Source organism: Drosophila miranda, chromosome 3 (assembly GCF_003369915.1).
Source record: "Drosophila miranda strain MSH22 chromosome 3, D.miranda_PacBio2.1, whole genome shotgun sequence".
NCBI lineage: Eukaryota > Metazoa > Arthropoda > Insecta > Diptera > Drosophilidae > Drosophila > Drosophila miranda.
This window is the reverse complement of record NC_046676.1, coordinates 19971552-19989597: the sequence shown is the minus strand read 5'-3', so window position 1 is coordinate 19989597 and position 18046 is coordinate 19971552. Positions and strand designations below refer to the sequence as shown.

At 50.1% G+C, this 18046-nt stretch overlaps 1 protein-coding gene across 3 annotated transcripts in view; it reads right to left on the bottom strand.

The window, feature by feature from the left end:
• The window catches only part of LOC108159951 (protocadherin-like wing polarity protein stan), a 41905-nt gene extending 24204 nt beyond the window's left edge, over positions 1-17701 (bottom strand). For all 3 annotated transcript variants that reach the window (XM_033391154.1, XM_017293612.1, XM_017293610.1), the window contains exon 1: positions 17105-17701. The gene's annotated coding sequence lies outside the window, so the exon portion shown is untranslated. The remainder of the gene's footprint in view (positions 1-17104) is intronic.
• Between the last annotated feature and the right edge of the window lie 345 nt (positions 17702-18046).

Genomic DNA, 18046 nt, shown 5'->3' with positions numbered 1-18046 from the left:
TGCCCCGGCCCCGGCCAGGGTTCCAGGGTCCAAAGGCGACCAATTTTGCTGACCAATTAGCTACGTCTGTTGGCCAGCAGACCAGAACAGACACGAAAACTGTCAAATGGGGCACGGAAAAATGTTAATCAGGGCAGCCGCCAGGTCGGTGGCAGGGCCCAGCAATTAGCAGGGAAAGTGAATGCCATTAGGAAACAGTGTGGCAGCAGTGTCATGACGAGGCACAGACCTGGTTGCAGTTGCAGTTGCAGTTCCGGCAAGTCAAAAGTCGGAAAGTTGGAGCCGTCATCGCTGCCATCTCGCAAGAAATTTGCATTCTTCTCTTTGACTTTCGTTTTGGCTTTTCATCGTCATCATCAGCACCTTTCTTCGGGCTTGGGACCGGGCAGAATGCAAAAAGGTATGCGCCCATAAACTACTTTTGGCCCGGCCATCGCCCACCCACCCAGACCCCCCCAGACCACCAACCGACTGAAACTGGCCAGCAACTGTGTCAAGCAGTCAAACCAGTTGCCACTGCCGCCTGCTGCTCCTGCTGGACTGGACTGGACTCCAAATGCTGATTGCTCTCCCAGCAGCTGCGGCACCAGCGGCAATTGATTGAAAGAGCCAGCTCCTATTGGCCTGGCTCTTAGGTTTACCGTTTCGCGGTTGGCGACTGGCGATTGGCGCTTTATTCTCTGGCAATTTATGCCTTGAACCCGGGGTTCGCTCCAACTCAAACTGTTCTTCTGAAGGCCACTCGGGGGCACAGCCCTCCATCGTGCCGTCCACGCCCAAAACTGAACGCCCTACCCCTCCCGGCTTGTGCAATCCAGAGCCCCAGGCTGGCCGGGAAAACTCGTTTGAAGCCTGTCTATTAATTTGGCATTACCCAAATTCGTATTCGTACGTTGCATTGACAAGTTTTAATCAACTTTCGGCAGGAAAGGGAGTGGGCAAGGCCCCGAATGAAGCCACAGATGAAATGAAATGAAAATAAAATGAAATACTTGCTGCCTGACGTTTTGATTAGAAGTTTTCGTTTGAAATGAGTTTCGGAGTTGAGTGCTGCATGAAATGGTCGAATAAATTGTTTATTCAGTTTTCAACTTGTTGCCTGCCAGAGGGGGATCCTACGGGGGCTCCTACGGGGTCTTCCCTCACGTACGGAGCGGAAGGCTTTTCGCACGTACAAACAGCCAGCGGGGCGGATGATGCCCGGAGGAGAGCCGCACAAACTTTCAAATGTTTGACGGTGTTCACAGCACTTTGAGGGATTGGCCCTTCTGGAGGAGCCACTCGCAAGAGCATAAAACATAAAATCCCCCCAGTAAACGGCGGCAGACCATTTGATAGAAAAGCCATTCACAAAATAAACCCAGGCTCGATTTCGGTTTCATTTGGCAAACATTTTCATTGGCCTGTCGGCCACAAAACTCCGGTCAGAGGGGTGGCCAGAGGGGAGACCAGAGGGGGACAGCAAGGGCTTTTGGCCACAAAAGCAAATTAAAACGTTTCGTCGGCCAAAACCAAAGCTGGTTAATGTTTTTCAACTGTTTTTCCCAAAAAATGCCAGGCCCCCCGCTGTCCCCCGTCCCCCGCCCATCCGCAGTGCCCTGCTCGTGTCACTGCCATGCAACAATTAATCACATTTAATTGATCAATTGTTTTGGCCAAAAGTACAGCCAGATTAGAGCAAACAATGAGCCTCGAATCTGTTGTCATTCCGGGAAGGACCACAACAGAACAGGACAGAACAGAACAGAACAGGACATGGACCGCCTCGGGGAATGAATATAAATGAAATGATGGACATTCCAATGTCCGAATGGGAGCCCCAATTAAAGTCGATAAACATTTTGAATCCATACAAGCCGCATGCAAATATTTTCCATCTTTAATCGAACACGAAAAAAAGCAAATAATGTAAATATTTGTTGTGTTTTTTTTTCAGTGGCATTGTAAAAACGAAACAATTGTTTTATTGAATATTTAATGGATAGGAATCAATAAGCCGCTTGATCAGATCTTCAATGGAATAATGAGTAATAAATGCCTATAGAGGAATATTTTAACTTTTGGGGAGGGTACTGGCAACCCAGTGGGATCCCATTGGATCCCTGCTTCACTCACTCCTCCGCGGAGTCATTCATTCATTCATTCATTCATTGAGTCAAGCCGCAAAGGAATGCCAACTGAGGCGCTAACCGATCGGCCAAACAAAACTCTTCCTCGAGTGTTTTGGAGCTGGAAAAACCCGCTAGAGTTTGGAGCTGGAGCTGGTCTCCGTCTCCGTCGCCGTCTCCGTCGATAGGCAGCAGCGTTAACTGTTGTTCGAATTTGTCTGTGGTCAGTGACCCAGCCGGAGAGCCGCGATGCCAGCGGGGCGGGGCCTAACCGGCAAAACAAACATGTTTCAAGGCACAAAAAAGAAGCATTAAGCAAACCCCAGAGATCTCTGCTACACTTTGAAGCCCCCCCCCCCCCCCCTCACTGAAGAGAGGGGGAAGAAAGACATTAACTTTGGCCACCACACGAATACCGACCAACGCTCGTTAGCAGTCAGAGAGAGGGGTAAGGGGTAAGGGGGAAGGGGGGGCCCCTTGCGTGTTGTATGCCATAAAGTATGGTGGGGCACGGGGGGGGGCACGGGGAACACACAGGTCCAAGAAGCTGTCGGTGGACTATAATTTGAGAGTCTTTGAGGCCGTGGATCGCAATTTAGTTCGGGGAAAGACGATCAACGCGTCCCCCCACTCCCCTCTCACGACTCCATTAGAACGTTCCATTAGAGCTACGTATCCCCGAATTACGGTCCGTAGAAAATTAATTCAAATATCTGAGAATGTCTGGAAATTATTCAAAGACCTACTCGGACGATACGGGGCCGTGTGAAATGCCCGTCCCCCCCCCCTGTCTCCCCCAGTTTCCTCTCTCTCTCTGGGGAGGGGGAGAAATTTCCCATTAAAACACGCATCAAACCCCCAGTCAAAGGTAATCCTCGGAAGCATTGGGAATATTTTCCATTTAAGTCGCCGCATAATGAGATTTTCATTGACTCTGGAGGCCAAAGGAGCGACTATCGTAGCCATTTGTGGCCAATTCAAGGGATGGCTTGTGTTTGTGGTTACCCCTAAGGCACATCTCCTAGAACCTATCGTTCTCAAAGGGTAGCGCCTGTGAATTACTCTTCAAAAACACTGGGCACACCACTCACAATCGCTGGATTCAAAAGCTGAGCTTCCATTTGAGGCCTCGAAAGTTGGGCCCGTGCGATCAGAGCCTCTCCCCAGGCACTCGTACTTGTAGCCGTGGGTCTTGTAGTGCGAATTCTGGAATCCACAGCCCACATGCATCGTACTGGGACTCCTGTATGAAGCGCTAATTAAGAGAGGCAGGGCAGGCAGGGCAGGCAGGCCGGGGGGAAACTTTTACTAAAACTAAAAGCGAAAAGACGAAGACGAAGACGAAGACGAAGACAAGAACAAAATTAAATTAAACGCTAGTGTGGGAAAATGTCTTGGAGCGTAAACTGTAAGAACATTTTCCTGCTCTCCGAAAGAGTGGTTTCGCCTTTGTAGAGCTGCGGAGGGGGAGCTGTGGGCAGCAGAGCGTGCAGGCCCATCTCGACATGTGTCAAGGTTACTCCTCAAACAATTAATAGGAAGCGATGCCAGCGCCCGGAAAGCCCTCCGCTTGAGCAGGCGATTCCAGGAGGGAAAAATCTCAATAAAACCTGCCTCGAACCGGGCCGGGGGTAAGTGAAAAACGATGCCAGAGCCGAGCCAGGTGGAATTTTTATGGCCTTAAGCCCCTTCGAGCACACACACACACACTCGCACAGGGAAGGGGATTGGGAGATTGGGATTGGGATAGGCCATATAGGACAGGTTGAAGTGTAAATCATGTTAAGCCGGAGTGTTCCACATTTGCGGAGGCTCACCAATTATCAGCAGGGAGCCATCGTGCCACAGGTTGAAAGGGGGCCCCAGAAGGAAAAGGCAGGGAGGGCTCCGCTCCCTGGAGGAAGCAAATTGAATTTGTTTTCCATCAATATTTATCCTATTGGGAGCCAGTGGCCGGTGGAAACTTAATTTCCCCCCCGTCCGAAATGCGTAAGCATTTTCCCCCCAATTCTGGCCTGCATATTTTTGTATTTCTGTATTTCTGTATTTCTGTGTGTTGTATTTATAGACTCTTCAGGCGGAATAGGCCAATTGGAAGACTCTTCTGCACACACACACAGGTGCACCACGTGTGTGTGGTACTCTCTCTGCCGCAAAAGTTATTTACATTTCGATATACTCGTACGTTTACATAATAAATGATTGCTGCAGCGGCGGTTGCTGGTTGTTGGGGCAGTGATTAAATATTTCATTTATGCCCTGCCGCTCCCTGGCCAGGACTCATCCTATTATACGGCATTAAGCAGTCCTTCAAGGACTTTGCATGGCTTAAAATATCAATAAAAATATATGTAAGAACATATTTATGCTTGAAAACACTTGGACTGGCCTTCCTGCCCCCGAAATGGCAATTAAATTTAAATTTAAATTAAATTAAGTAAAGAAAACCATAAAACATAAAGTTTATTAGCAGGATATACACTTTGACCCTACCACTTGGTGGCTTCCGCCCTCCCCCCTACCCCGGATCCAGCTGCCACGTGACTGCCAGTTGATCCTTCGGTTTAAGACGAACGTCACGTAGCAGGCGGCAGGACCAGCGAAATACTTTTCAAAATATCTATCCTTTTGAGCCATAAAACGAAAACAACACCAGACCGCCATTCCGCTCGACGTCTGGAACGTGACATAAATTACATTTTCCGCCATTAATCGCAAATATTATCAGCGGCTCCAAAATGGTAACTTAAGCAGGAGCTGGCGGTGGCGGTGGAGCAGGAGCTGGCGGTGGAGCAGGAGCTGGCGGTGGAGCTGCATCTGAGCGGAAACTGTAAAACTTATAAAGTAACAACAGAAGAACTTTCCGCTGGCAAAAAGTATTTCAATCTGTAATGCGCCAACGAGATGAGCCCCAAGTTGGAGCCAAGTTGGAGCCAAGTTTGATTGGCGATTGTTGTCGAGTCGATTGCACAGATGATTGCCTCTGCCCCGTAATTGTTTTCAGTGCAGTTTTATATTATTAAGCAGCGTTGAAGCCATCGTTCCACGGTTCCCAATCGATTTGCATATGCATTTTTCACAGGATCTCAGAGCGCCCATAACTAGGCAACAGTTTTGCAGAGCCCTGCCGACAGCCGAGAGGGGGCACGGCACGGGCCAGTGCTTGCTTGCAACACTATCTAAACAGACAGCCCTCTCAGCGCCCCGAGGCGTGACAGCAGGGCGGCAGGGATAAAACCCTCCCGGGACCCTCTTGACCCACTTGGGCTGACAAAAAGACTCCTCTTCGCCCCGGCCTGGGTTTATGGCTCTGTTCTATTTCATCAGCGTCAGCATCGGCTTAGAGCTCAAGCCATTCGCATCCACCCCGTATCCCAGTCCCCCCTCCCCCTCTCCCCCTCTCTCTGTGTGCATGCCTCCCCCCCAACGACCACGCTCTGCAGATCGCGCCTCATAAACATTTTACTGTCCAAAGCACGTTCCGCTTTGCGCCGAAAATGCGTGTAAATTGCTTCCACTTTGCTTTTGGCCGCTGCAAATGAAACTAACAAACGCTGACCGACTGCTGAATAGTTGGGACCTCCCTCCATCCACTCATCCCTCCATCCCTTCAACGACGTGACGGGCCTGAAACGCTGAAAAAATAATGGAAAATTTCCAACAATTTTGTAATAGAGAAACTTTCTGGGCCTCTGACCAGCCGCAGAGCAAACAATTAGTTTGTGCCCGAAAGAGGGGCAGGGAAAGGGGCAGGGCCAGGAACAGGCACATGGACATGGTCATACGAGTATTTATATATTTATATTCCCTAATCGCTTGCCCATTGGCTTTGTCACACTCGACTGGAGGCTGAAGAGCGGGGGATAAGCGATGGGTTGAGGGGCATTAAATGCCAGAAATCATAGAACATCGGCGCATCGGAGACAGGAGACTCGACTGAATGATGCTTCTATTAGAAAAAGAACAGCCAAAATCCATATGGATCTAGGCCAGTCCTGAAATAGATTTGGATGTGCCTACGAGGGACCTCCAAGGACCATCTAGGCCTGCTTTCAGACCCATCTACTCGCTGTTTAAATTTCCACGGTGGAAACACGATTGCTGAACTAAAATAAAGCAAACAAAGGGGATATTCCGCTAATATTTGCACCTCTAATTTAACAAAATAATAACAAATGCACAGATGAAAATATATAAACATTAAATGCGACTCAGCTGTGAGAATAAATGCAAATCGGCAATCAGGATGAGCTCCATCCACTTCTACCCTCCCGGAGACACCCTTGATCCGCATCCGCATCCTCTTCCCCTTCCCCTTCCTCGTAGACTATTAATAATGCTTAAAATTTAAGTCGTGGCAAATTGGTTTAGGCTGAGCCACAAATAAAGGTGGACTCCCCGCCCGAGGGCCGAGGACCGAAAGGAAGAGGCGAATCCTGCCGCTGTTTGTGTCGCAGTTAATTATGACGCTTAAGCTGGCAGCCGAAAAATGTCTACCTCTGGGCTCTGGCCGGGTGGCAGGGGGCGCACATTATTTACCGTCAAAGAACCCAAAACTAAACTGCGCTGACAGCGAATTTGCGTTTAGTTCGGATGCCAAAAACTTCCACATGGTTAACTAATTAAAAGTTATTGGGCCTCCCCTCCCACACCCACTCCCCGCACCCCCCCCCCCCCATCACCACTTCCTCTCCCATTAACATTGCTGGAAAATTTATTGAAATTTATTTCGTTTGTGCGACATGAAAGTCACATTAAAATTGAGTTGCCACGGACATGAGAGACGCCGCTCGGCGGCTAATGTGCCAGTGTGCCGGACTCGACAATTGCGGCTCCACCTGATGGGTCTTCCGGCTGGAGCTGGAGCTTTAATTAAACCAAATATTGTGCGATGCCCCAGAACCCAGAACCCAGAACCCGGGCCCCACTTTGAAAAGAACTCACAGGAGTATAAAGGACCTTTTGGGTCGGTCATCTGCATGGAGGCCTAAAAGCAAATATTCATCTCGGACTCGGACTCGGGCTCGGGCTCGGGCTCGGCAGCATCATGTTTTGAGAGTTTTTATTGGCATATTTGCCGAAAATTAAATGGAGCGTGAAGCAATCTTCCCCAGGACTCAGCTCCGGTCCCCTTTTGGGTGACTTGCACACGCGGCGTATGCGTAATTTGTATGCCATTAAGGCAGGGTGGGCAGGGGGGCGGGGGGGCGGGGGGCCGCAATGGGGCATGGGGAAAGACGAATTACATTAATTACTGGGGCCTCCCTCAGGAGCATTCTCGATTGTACGTTTTTAGTCAATTCTTTTGTTGATTTTTGCCAGCTCCTTGCCTGCCCGCTCGCTCGCTTTCTTTTGGTCCTTGATAATTGCTTCCATTCTCCATGCAGTCCCCCTGGCCCTTGGCCAGAAATTAATTAAAATGCAAATTAATTTCCAATTATGAAGAAAATCCGAATAGAAAGTGCTCTGCCATCGATTCCGCGTGAAAATTAAACCCCCTCCCCGAGAAAACCAAAACCACACTCAAAAAAGCCGAGAAAAGCACACACAAAATGGGTAGCAAATAAAACAAAGTAAATATTTGGCCCTGAATTAATTGCAATTTTCCACTGTGTTTGCCCCCCGACTATCGGGGGCTCATGGGCTTTGGCTGGAAGTGTGTGACTTCTTGGACTTCGGGAGGGGCTTTGGCGTTCCACAGATACGATGATACTCACAGATGGGAAGGAAGGGATACCTCTTTCATTCACACACCCCTTGACCTTCGGCCCACACTCATGGCCCATCGATAACCGCAGTCGTGCGTGGCTTCCGCTCAGAAATACGAATCAAAGCCCCCTCTTACACGGGCGGTGAGGGGGGGGAATCAATCAGCGCTTTCATTGTCCAGATTTAGCATTAGTTGTCAGGACTCCAGGACTCCAAGAGCAACAGATGGAGCAGGCCGCAGAAAAAAAGAAAAAATCGCCAATCAATGGAGATCTGGGAGAGCCAAGTGCACTCTCTCTCTCTCTCTTTCCCTCTCTCCCTCTCAGCCGGCGATGGCATCGAATGCCATGTCCGTGGTAAGGGACGAGCGAAATCAAGGGTTAATCACCCCTGCAGGGCATGCCACAGTATACTTACACGCACACAGCCATGCTTCAGCTCCCCATTCCCCATTCAAGTGTGTGTGTCTGTGTGTGTGTGTGAATGGGAGTCGCTGCAAGACTTGGCCAAAAGTCGGATGGGAGTCCTGGGTCCTTACCAGCTAAGGCTAAGGGTGTTCCGCTCTGCCATGCCCTGCCCCTTCCCCTTCCCTCAAGGAGGGCGCAAAGCATTTTACAAAATGGCGCACTCACATATGCAGCTGTCAATGTGTGAGTGCTTGCTATGATGGGGCGTCGGGGGGGTGTCGGGGGGGGTGTATGGCTGGTGCTTACAACTTCAAGTTCTCGATTTGACTCGAGCTGAACTTTTGCGTGTTCGAATACCATAAATACTGCATGCCTGTCTGGGCCCGGCCTGTCCCGGCTTGTCCTGGCTGCTACACGTACCAAAAGGATATGCCACACACACACACACACACTCTTCCACGGCGGATGTGGAGGCATAAACAATCCGTACCTGTATTATGGCAAAACTTTTCCTGGAATCGAATTTATTTATCTCTTGCGGCGGATTGTCTTTCTGTTCGGGAAACGAATGCGAGATTCCCTTCCCCTTTTCCCCAGCGACTCCGACTCGGAGACTCCACTCCTTTCCCCTCCCCTCCACTCCCCTCCACTGGCAATTCCCATTCCCGATTCCCAATTAATGCCGGGGTTTTGTTAATTTTAATCAGGCAGAGTGACGGAGGAGTCCTGCCCGGAGAGCCACAAAGCGTTTGATTTGACAAATGATGGAGGGATGGACGGATGGACGGACGGACAGATGGTCGGTCGAGTGGATGAATCATCCCCTTTCGCAGGACACGTTCCACGCCCCCACCCACCCCCTTCGAAGCACATTTTAGCGCACAATCAAAATCCATACGAAATGAGCTCCCTCTCCGTCCGTTGATTATTTTTTCATTAGCGCCTCGGGGGGGAAAGCACGCAAGGACCCCCCCCCATTCCCCATCCCCCATCACAGGGGAGGAATGACAAGGAAGTGTCACAGTTCATTTTTATTTATTGGAATAATTTCCGGAGTGTTTCTGTCATTCTGTAAGGCGGGCGGGCGGAATGAATCATTGGATTTACAAGCTTTGAATAAACAAATAAAGTCGTAAAATGAAACGAAACGAAACGGAATGGAAACCCTCGAAACACGCCAACAAAAGGAGCAGCACGGAGTGGGGCACTAAAAACTGGAAAAATTCATATATTTTAGAGGCATAAACAAGGCGGGGGCCAAGTGCAGGCGAACAAATGTCAAACAGTCGTTTGAGGCCGCTCTCTGGGAGGGCCTTTGATGCAGCTCATCGAGGCGTTGAATGTCGGCACCGTGCACCCCCCTCGGTAATAGAGTTTGATGCAACTTTTGCGGCAGGCTGGCTGGCAAAAGGGCCTTTGAAAGGGCCAGAGAGCGAGCGAGCGAGAGACGAGAGAGAAGAGAGCAATGCCTAGAAAAGCTTACAAGCAGCACACCCCACCGCAGGACACCACACGGCACCACCCGGCACCGCACCGCAGACAAGGCCAAGAACAACAGCCGGCATTTTGCCGAAAAAAAGGACTTGCCTCGTGCTGAATTTATTGATTTTTGGCTAGCCGCCGCATCCTTATAGACATATACACAGGGCCACAGTACGTGTGTGTGTGTGTGTGTGTGCGTGTGTGCACATCCTCCCCATACAGCGATCGGGCAACAACCACCAAAAAAAGGAGACTTGTGCGAGCGACTGCGTGGGGTTGTTTCGTTAGTTTTTCATGGGCTACAGGCAACAGCAACAACAACAACAACAGCAACAGCGACAGCGACAATGGAAATGCAATCAACAGCAAGGACTACTCGGCCGACAGCTGTTCTCGGCTGGCCCCAGACGGGCTTCCTTATGATATGTAAATATTTGTGCCCGCCATTTCTTGCAGTGTAAGAGGAACAACAGCCAGAGACAGACAAAGAGAGCCAGACAGGCGGCTAGGAAGCACTTTCCAGCGACACACAGAAAGGACACCGACGAGGCAATACTCTGCCCAGCTGTCCCGATCCCGATTGAGATTCCAAGGGAAAAGGGCCTTGGATGTGGAACATCTGTCTCTCCGTGTTCCCGCATCGACCTGCCTCTATCTGCGGCATGCCCCGCTTCGGGGCAGGGTAGAAACAACAGAATAACGGCCAAAAGCAAGGGGCTGCCAATGGGCTACAAGTGTTTGGCTCTTCCCGGCCGGGAGGCAGCTCTAGACAAATGCGGACCCATTAGAGAGCGATGACGACAAGGGAGGAGGCTGGCTGCCAAGGGGATTGCGGCGATTGGGGAGATTGGGGAGATTGGGCATAATATGCAAAGGAAACTCGACAAATTACGATAAAAGGCCGGAGAGGGGGGGCCAGAGCGGGGGGGGGGAGGTGTGCAACCTGCACACATGAATGAGCGAGCATACAGAGGAAATTCAGCAAAAGCCGAGCAAAAGGTAAAGGAAAATAAGAGAACCGTTGCCAAGTAGGAGGCGGGGAGGGGAGGGGTATATGACATTCAGTCGGTCGGGAGACGGCCACGCCCCAATGCACGTTAAACACACCTGCATGAGTCATGCCTCGAGCCCAGGGCTCCCTGCACCGTGCTGCCTGCTCCCCCCCTGGCCCGCCGCCTTTTGGACTTTCTGTTTATGCTGCAGGAGAGTTTGTTAAGGGAAAGCAGGAGCAGCGGCGGCAGCAAGGACAACCAACAACCACCCCAACAACCCTGCTTTGCTTTGCTTTCCTTTCCTTTCCTTCCCCTTCCCTTCCCCAGCAGACTGTCCCCGCTCTGAGGCCGTCTGCTAGCCTGCTATCCTGGCGTTGCGCCTCTGGCAGCGGCATTTATGGCGCAAACTTGTTTAATATAATGAACACGACGGATCGGAGCACGTGAGCGTGAGTCAGCCTAGACCGGAGTGCTGCGGAAAACCCACCCTGGGGGGAGTGGGCCCAGTGCAGCGGGAAATCAACCACCAACAGACGCTGACAGACCTGCCTGCAACCACCTTGCCGCAAACTCGAAACGAAATACAAACACAATTTCTGTCAGTCCTGCCGCTGCTGCTGCTGTTGCAGATGATGCAATTATTATCGAACACAGGACTCTGTAGCTGTAGCTGTAGCTGTACCCATCTGAAAAGGGACTTGGCAAGGGGGCAATCTGGCCTCGAAGGACAATAATTGCCTAGAAAAGAACAGTCTTCGATTGCTATAAACAGGGACAGAACTGAACGATTCCTGGCCTTGAAGAGAGATCATTTTAAAGAGGGACTCTGTGGAGAACCTCTTTCTTATAGGAGATAAGATATAACAAAAAGTAGATGATTTTAGCTGCCAATTGGTTTGGTTATTTCAGTTTCCATCAATTTAGAAGAGAATAATTATGGAACTGTGTAATGGAACAACTTCCTCTCCGAGTCCTGGCCACAGTCTCTGGGTCCTTTCGCCTCATCAGTCATGAAAGGGGGCCCAAAAGGGGGCTCTGATTGGAATCGACCACAAAACGAGTTGTGTCATGGAAATCAGGGCTCTCTGGCTCTCTCCTCTGTCGGTGTCTCTTTCTCCGTCTCTGGCTGGGTCTCTGGCTTTGTCTGGCCATGTCTCGCCCATGTGGCGCCGCTTGTTTAAGGCTTCTTTATTGGCCCTTAATGGAGGTGAGGCATGTCCTGCCTTCGACCGCAATGAGCTCTGCATTTTCTCCCGAGCTCCTGCAGTGGGGCAAAAGGCTGGCCAAAAAGGAATGCATAATTGTCCAAAGAGGACATTTGAAAAGGACATCTAATTGACACGACACTGGTTTGCGGACAAGGAGGCCGAGCAGGAGCACCAAAGAAAATTGCTAATGAATTCTCGAGGGATCGGAGTGGAAGACCGAACCGAAATCGAAATCGAAACCGAGGAGGAGACGTTGTCCCATTTCCCTCATTACTTTTCATTTAATTCGAGTCGCTAAATCTGGTCTGGAGACGGCGAGGGGATAACCATCGAATGGAGGCCATCCAGGCGAGGACGAGGGCGAGAGCCCTCTGCGCTACGCTTAAAGTCAGGACAGCAAATTGCAATCCATTTTAGCCGCTTCTCATAACTGTTAGCGCCAATAAATTTCAAATAAAGGATAACACGCACAGACAGGCACGCCACACACACACACACACAAGCAGCCAGGCGTATAAGAGTCCTAGAGTTCATCTTTCTCAGCACAAACACGGATACACACGGACAAGGACACGGACACGGACACGGAGACATTCCTGCACATGTGGGGAGCGACGAGCTTCAGCGATAAATTCAATGAAAAGTTGTATCTGCAAACGAGTTAAGCTCCGAGCTAATCGCATCGAAACCCATAAACAGTCGTGTGGCAGTGTGGCAACTCTGGTCGCTTCTGCCAGAGTTCCAGAGTTGCCTGCTGCTGCAAAGCGTAAATTCAATTTTCTCAAATCGAAAATGTGGTGCGAACTTCCACTTCCGTATCGATAGGGAAGGCCCACAAGGACACACACACACTCACACACACGCGCACACACACTCACACACATGCTGCCAGTGTTGGGCACGTTCAGTGATGGCTTAACAACTTCTTTATGCTTAGCCTGGCCCCCCCGCTCCCCTCCGCCATCGTCATCGTCATCGCCATATCGTATCGCCATGGAAATGGCTTCTTGTTGCTTGTCGCGGGTCCCCTCTCCCCTCTCTAGTGGAATCTGCTGGTGCCAAGGGCTGGAAATTTCATTTAAATTTAATTCTGCTTTCTGGCACGTTGTCAGCGGCGTCAGTTTATTCAAATTCTCTGCTGTATCGCACACAAACTGGCATTTGTGCGAGTCAACAAGGAGGAACAAGGAACAAGGATTCCTCTTGCCATAATCAAAATAGATTGCCATATGAAACTATTTGCCAGGCTATGGATAGATAGTGGCACACTCTGAGAGAGAGAGGGAGTGGAGTGGAGTGGAGTGGAGTGGCGTGGAGTGTCGTGTGGCATATGAAACACGCATGCTGTTCTGGGTGCCATCCCCGCCTTGGATGTGACTTCCATTTGATGGCAAACGATATTTGATAGTCCTGTAGACAAAAGGTGGAAAACCTCATTATCTGATGCTCGAGCGGAGGCTCCACGCTGAAGGCAAAGTAAGATAATGACGAGGACCCGCATAATTGCCACAACCCCACGATGGGGCACGCACCAAAAGAAAAAACAATGATACAGATATGGGTCAACTGCTGGACACTAAGATAGAGAAAGTCTTGCCACAGGGCATGGGGAGGGGTGGGGCAGGGGAGGGTAGGGGTTTGACAAATTGCTCGCAATCTATAAGTACGAGCGTGACTGACATGCAAATTGTGATAAATCAGAGGGGTCCTGGTCCTGGTGCGGTCCTGTCTGTGGGCCAACTCGACGGCGACGGCGGTAGAGATCGGGGAAGAGTTGACTGATTCGCTTTTGGCTTTCACTGGCTGCACTCAACGCTCCACTCTGTCTAGCGATTCGATTAAGTTATTACTGTGGCAGGGGCGGGGGGAGGGGTAGGGGGAGTGTCGGTCAGCTTCATTAAGCCAATGAATTATACGAGCCACACCGCTCGCCGCTCACCACTCGCCGCTCCACTCATTTTGTACTCTAATGAAGCGTAATTGAGGCAGTTTCTGCAACATAAACTTGTATGCCACCGACGATGCGTCCAAAGTGTCGCTTTAATCGAATAAAGTGCAGCGACTGCATCTGTATCTGTATCTGCTTGTTTGTCTGCTTATCAATTATGCAATCATCAGCTGGCAGCCATGAATCATCCATGAATCCCCGAATCCAGTCGCCATGGCATTCTTTTTCGCCGACAACAGAATTTACATACATCCCCCACATTTGAAGTGTCTAATTAATGCAATTGAAACAAATACCAGCATGCAAATGCAGTCTCCCCCGGACCTTTGGGGGCCCCAGCAATGCCTCATTAGCCAAAGTGCCATCAACTTTGGGTCGTCTAATTGAATCAACACTAATGGGGAGGACACTGGGAGAGGATTCCATATCAGCAGGGCATCCCTCCATCCCTACGGCCTCCAAACAGAGCCAAAACTAATTCTGCAAATTGATTAGGAGAGCGGCGGTGCAGTGTCCGTCAATCAATCGATTTGCTCTGCCAGCCAGTCCCAGCCCGTGTTGCCCCAGAAACCATTAGGGTTTTGATTCGATTTGCCTATTCATTGGGCCGGAGAGCACTTGGCCATGCCACAATTGATACGAATGCTCGTATCGATGGTTTTTCGGGAATGTGCAAGTGCCCGACTATCTGCACATTTTAATTGAACAAATCTATGGATTATTTACTGGTCTTTTGTGCCCGAATGGCATAATATGGTAAACACAAAATACAATGCTGCAAAATGTGGTTGCAACCAGGGCGGGGGTTCTTCGGCCAAGCTCTTTGGTGTGATGATGGATTGGTGGGTTATTATCTGTTACTCAGGTTTACGCACACAAAGAATAACTAAAATATTAGTTTCCAAATCAAAGCCAATAAAAGGGCCTTTTCTCTGGTCTTGTCCGGGCTCTAAAGGCTTTCTGCTCCACCTGCGCCGTCCCTGGGTCATGCCTGGACTCCACCTGTTGGCATTTCTGCAGTTGAACAAATCCGAAACATAATTATAGACAAACTCCAATCAATATCCGATTTCGATAAAGCCCGAGCTTGAAGCTCTGGCCAAATTCCATCAATCATTCAATAGACGCCGCATGACACAGCCGCTCCAGCTGTGACTGGGCTGCCGCTGCTGCTGCTGCCGCTGCTGCTTCCAACCAAAGCATCTTGTATCTGTATCTGTATCTCTATCTGAGGCTCTGCTCGTGTGTCTGTGTGTGTGTGCATCAATTAAGCTTTTATTCTAACATAACAATTTTGAATGTGGCCGAAACCAGTTTCGAGTGGTGCCACACAAGTCTGGTGCCACGGGCCTACGCAAGTCTATCTGCTGGATACTTGGGGGCAAGAGAGGCCAAAACAAACAGCGGCTCGCACTCAGATTCCAAATGTCAACGTCATCGATGGGGCACGCATCCATGCAAATCCAGCACGTTCCGACCAGCTGTGCAAACACAGAGCCAATATATGGATGGATTGAATTCAACAAAGGACTGTTGATATTTTGATGGCCACGCCACAAATCAGACGCATTAGCCGCATGGCACGAGACACTCGGGGTGGCATTCAAATGCTAATTAAACAGATTCAGAACAAGTTTGCCTGCCAAACCGGCCGGCAGACTGCGATTGACTGAGGTTAGTTCAGAGCAGGCCTCAAGGTGTCTCTAGGAACGATTCAGGGGAAGCCACAGAGGGCACCTCTGCGGGGCCCAACGCCTTGACTCCTTGACAGAGCCACAAAAATGATCGTTCCTCTCCGTCTCTCTTTCGCTCTTAGGCAAATAGCAGGAAGGTGAGCTAAAGAAACCGGCTTGGCCGACAGGTTGAGGTTGGCTCCCCGTTCGGGGGCCAGCAAGGATGATGCCCAGCCCCGGCCCCAGCCACAGCCCCAGCCACAGCCACAGCCACAGCCCAAGAGTGGCTTGGCCTGGCCAAGACAGCTGCAAAGCCGCCATGAAGCGACCGCAGTGTGCCGGGGTGCTAACAAACTCATTTCGTAGCAGCCGCAGAAGCAGAGGCAGAATGGCTAAAGGTTCACTTCGGAGACTAACCGAGAAAGAAAGAAAGAGATTGAGTGAGTCAGACTGGGAGCGGGAGCGAGAGAGAGACAGGGAAGAGACCAACTGGTAGCCAGAGAAAACCAGTCTTGCAACCACTTTTCAGCTACTTGCAACCGCCAGACCTGAAATGGACTTGCAACAAAAGCAACTGCGGCAGCATTCCAACTAGAAATGTGAATGTGAAAATGTATCTTCTGCCGAGACAATTATGATTACGATTATCGCTCGCAAAGCGGGCTAATGGCCCCGAAAAATATCTTAATAAATTGGCAATCCGACAAAATCGTCGAGTGAATAATGTATCCAGCAGATACGTTTGCCCCGGCTCGCTGGAATATTTATGTAGCCAGACAAAGGCACAGATACAAACACACACAGGCACAGCCATGGACATGGACACAAAAAGGGGAGACCAGTGTGAATGCAGAGAAAACAAAGCACTTGCAATGCTCAGATACATTTGTATCTCGTGCGAGCGTTTGATTCAGATTCAGATTCCGAATTCGGTTATGTTTTGGCCCCACTCTCTCTCTCTCTCTCTGTCTCTCTGTGGCCTCTCTTTCTGTGTTTGCTCCCCACACTTTAATGTGACTTTTATGCGCTTCCTTCTTTTGTTGTCTCATTTCGTATTCAGTTTTATGTTTGTTTTGTGTTCCCCGACCCCAAGCCCCCGCCCCTCCCTCCGCAACAGTTGCAACCCTGGCTCTAGCCGCGTTCAAACGCTCAGCGTTCAATGTGAGAACTGTTCGGGCCAACCGTTTGGGCCTGGCTAATTGGCAGTGGCTGAGGGAAAGACTTTGAGACCTTTTGTGTGTGGCGGGCCTGGGATAAGCTTGGTTCTGAATCGGAACCGTTTAATGGGGAAGCCGTAGAAGAGGTCGAGTGCAGGACGCCAAATCGGGGGCACAGCAGGCGCAAATCTAAGAAATCCAAGAAAAATCCAAAAGATACCCTGACATGCCGCTCTGCGCCTTCCTTCCCGGTGAACGACACCTGTCATGTGTCACACACAATATGCCACACACAATCCCAATTAGAATGCAACAACATGGCGCCCACACAGGCACAAAAAAACACAGACACACAATCACGACACACACCGATGATACATACTGTGAAACATATCCTCGTGTTAACGGTTTAAAACTCACTTTTCGCTTGCCTTTTGTTGCCTCGTGTTGCAACGCGTCGGTTGTCGGCCAGTAATCCGCTTTAGAGGCCTCCTCCTGCCACAGCACATGCAACAAGGCCGCAGTCGGGCATGTTTAAATATTTACGATCTGGCATTTAACATTATATCTTTTCCGCTTAACTTATTTGTTGTATTTTTCCACTTTGTGTATTTATAACGGATACAACGATACTTTTATTTCACTTTTGCACCAGGACTTCCACTTCCCTTCGATTTCCCCGCGCAGACTGTAAATTATTCTAGCGGGAGGCTGCCGGGAGGGTGGGACTGGGACGGGCTGGAAAAGCCAACGCACTTTTCGTACCCAAAACGTGCACACCGCGCGCGCGAAAAAAAAAAACACTAAGCCAAGAGAGGGCTGCTGGCTAACAAAACCGGTAATTTCGATGGCTGTGGATAATAGCTGGTTTTTGCCTTTGCTTCTGCCTTTGGCTTTGCCTTTGCCTTTGCTTTTGCTTTTGCGCTTCGACGATGCGCACGCGTAGCTCCAAGCGAAGGAGGAATTTGTCTAACGATAGCGAAATGCGACACGACACTGTCTGCGATGTTTCCTTGTCCGCTGCGTCCGAAAGATTGAAGTAAGCCGAGCAAGGCCGTGCATTTTCCACGCGCCCGAGTGGGCCGGCCATCGCAAATGTTGCTGGCGATGTTGCCGTACTCATGTTGCTTGCAAACCGGTTGCAGGCAGCGGAACGAGAGAGTGGCTTTGGATGGGACTGATATTTGTACGAGCTTCGGCTGACTTCGGATACATTTCTCACTGAGAGAGAGACAAAGAGAGTGCGTGTGTGTGTGTGGTGGAATCGCATCTCACCACTTTGGGAGTTTTGGAAAGAGCTAGACAAAGCGAGCAGGAGCCAAGAAACTTGTGCCAACGAAGGGGGAGAGGGCCCTACCTCAC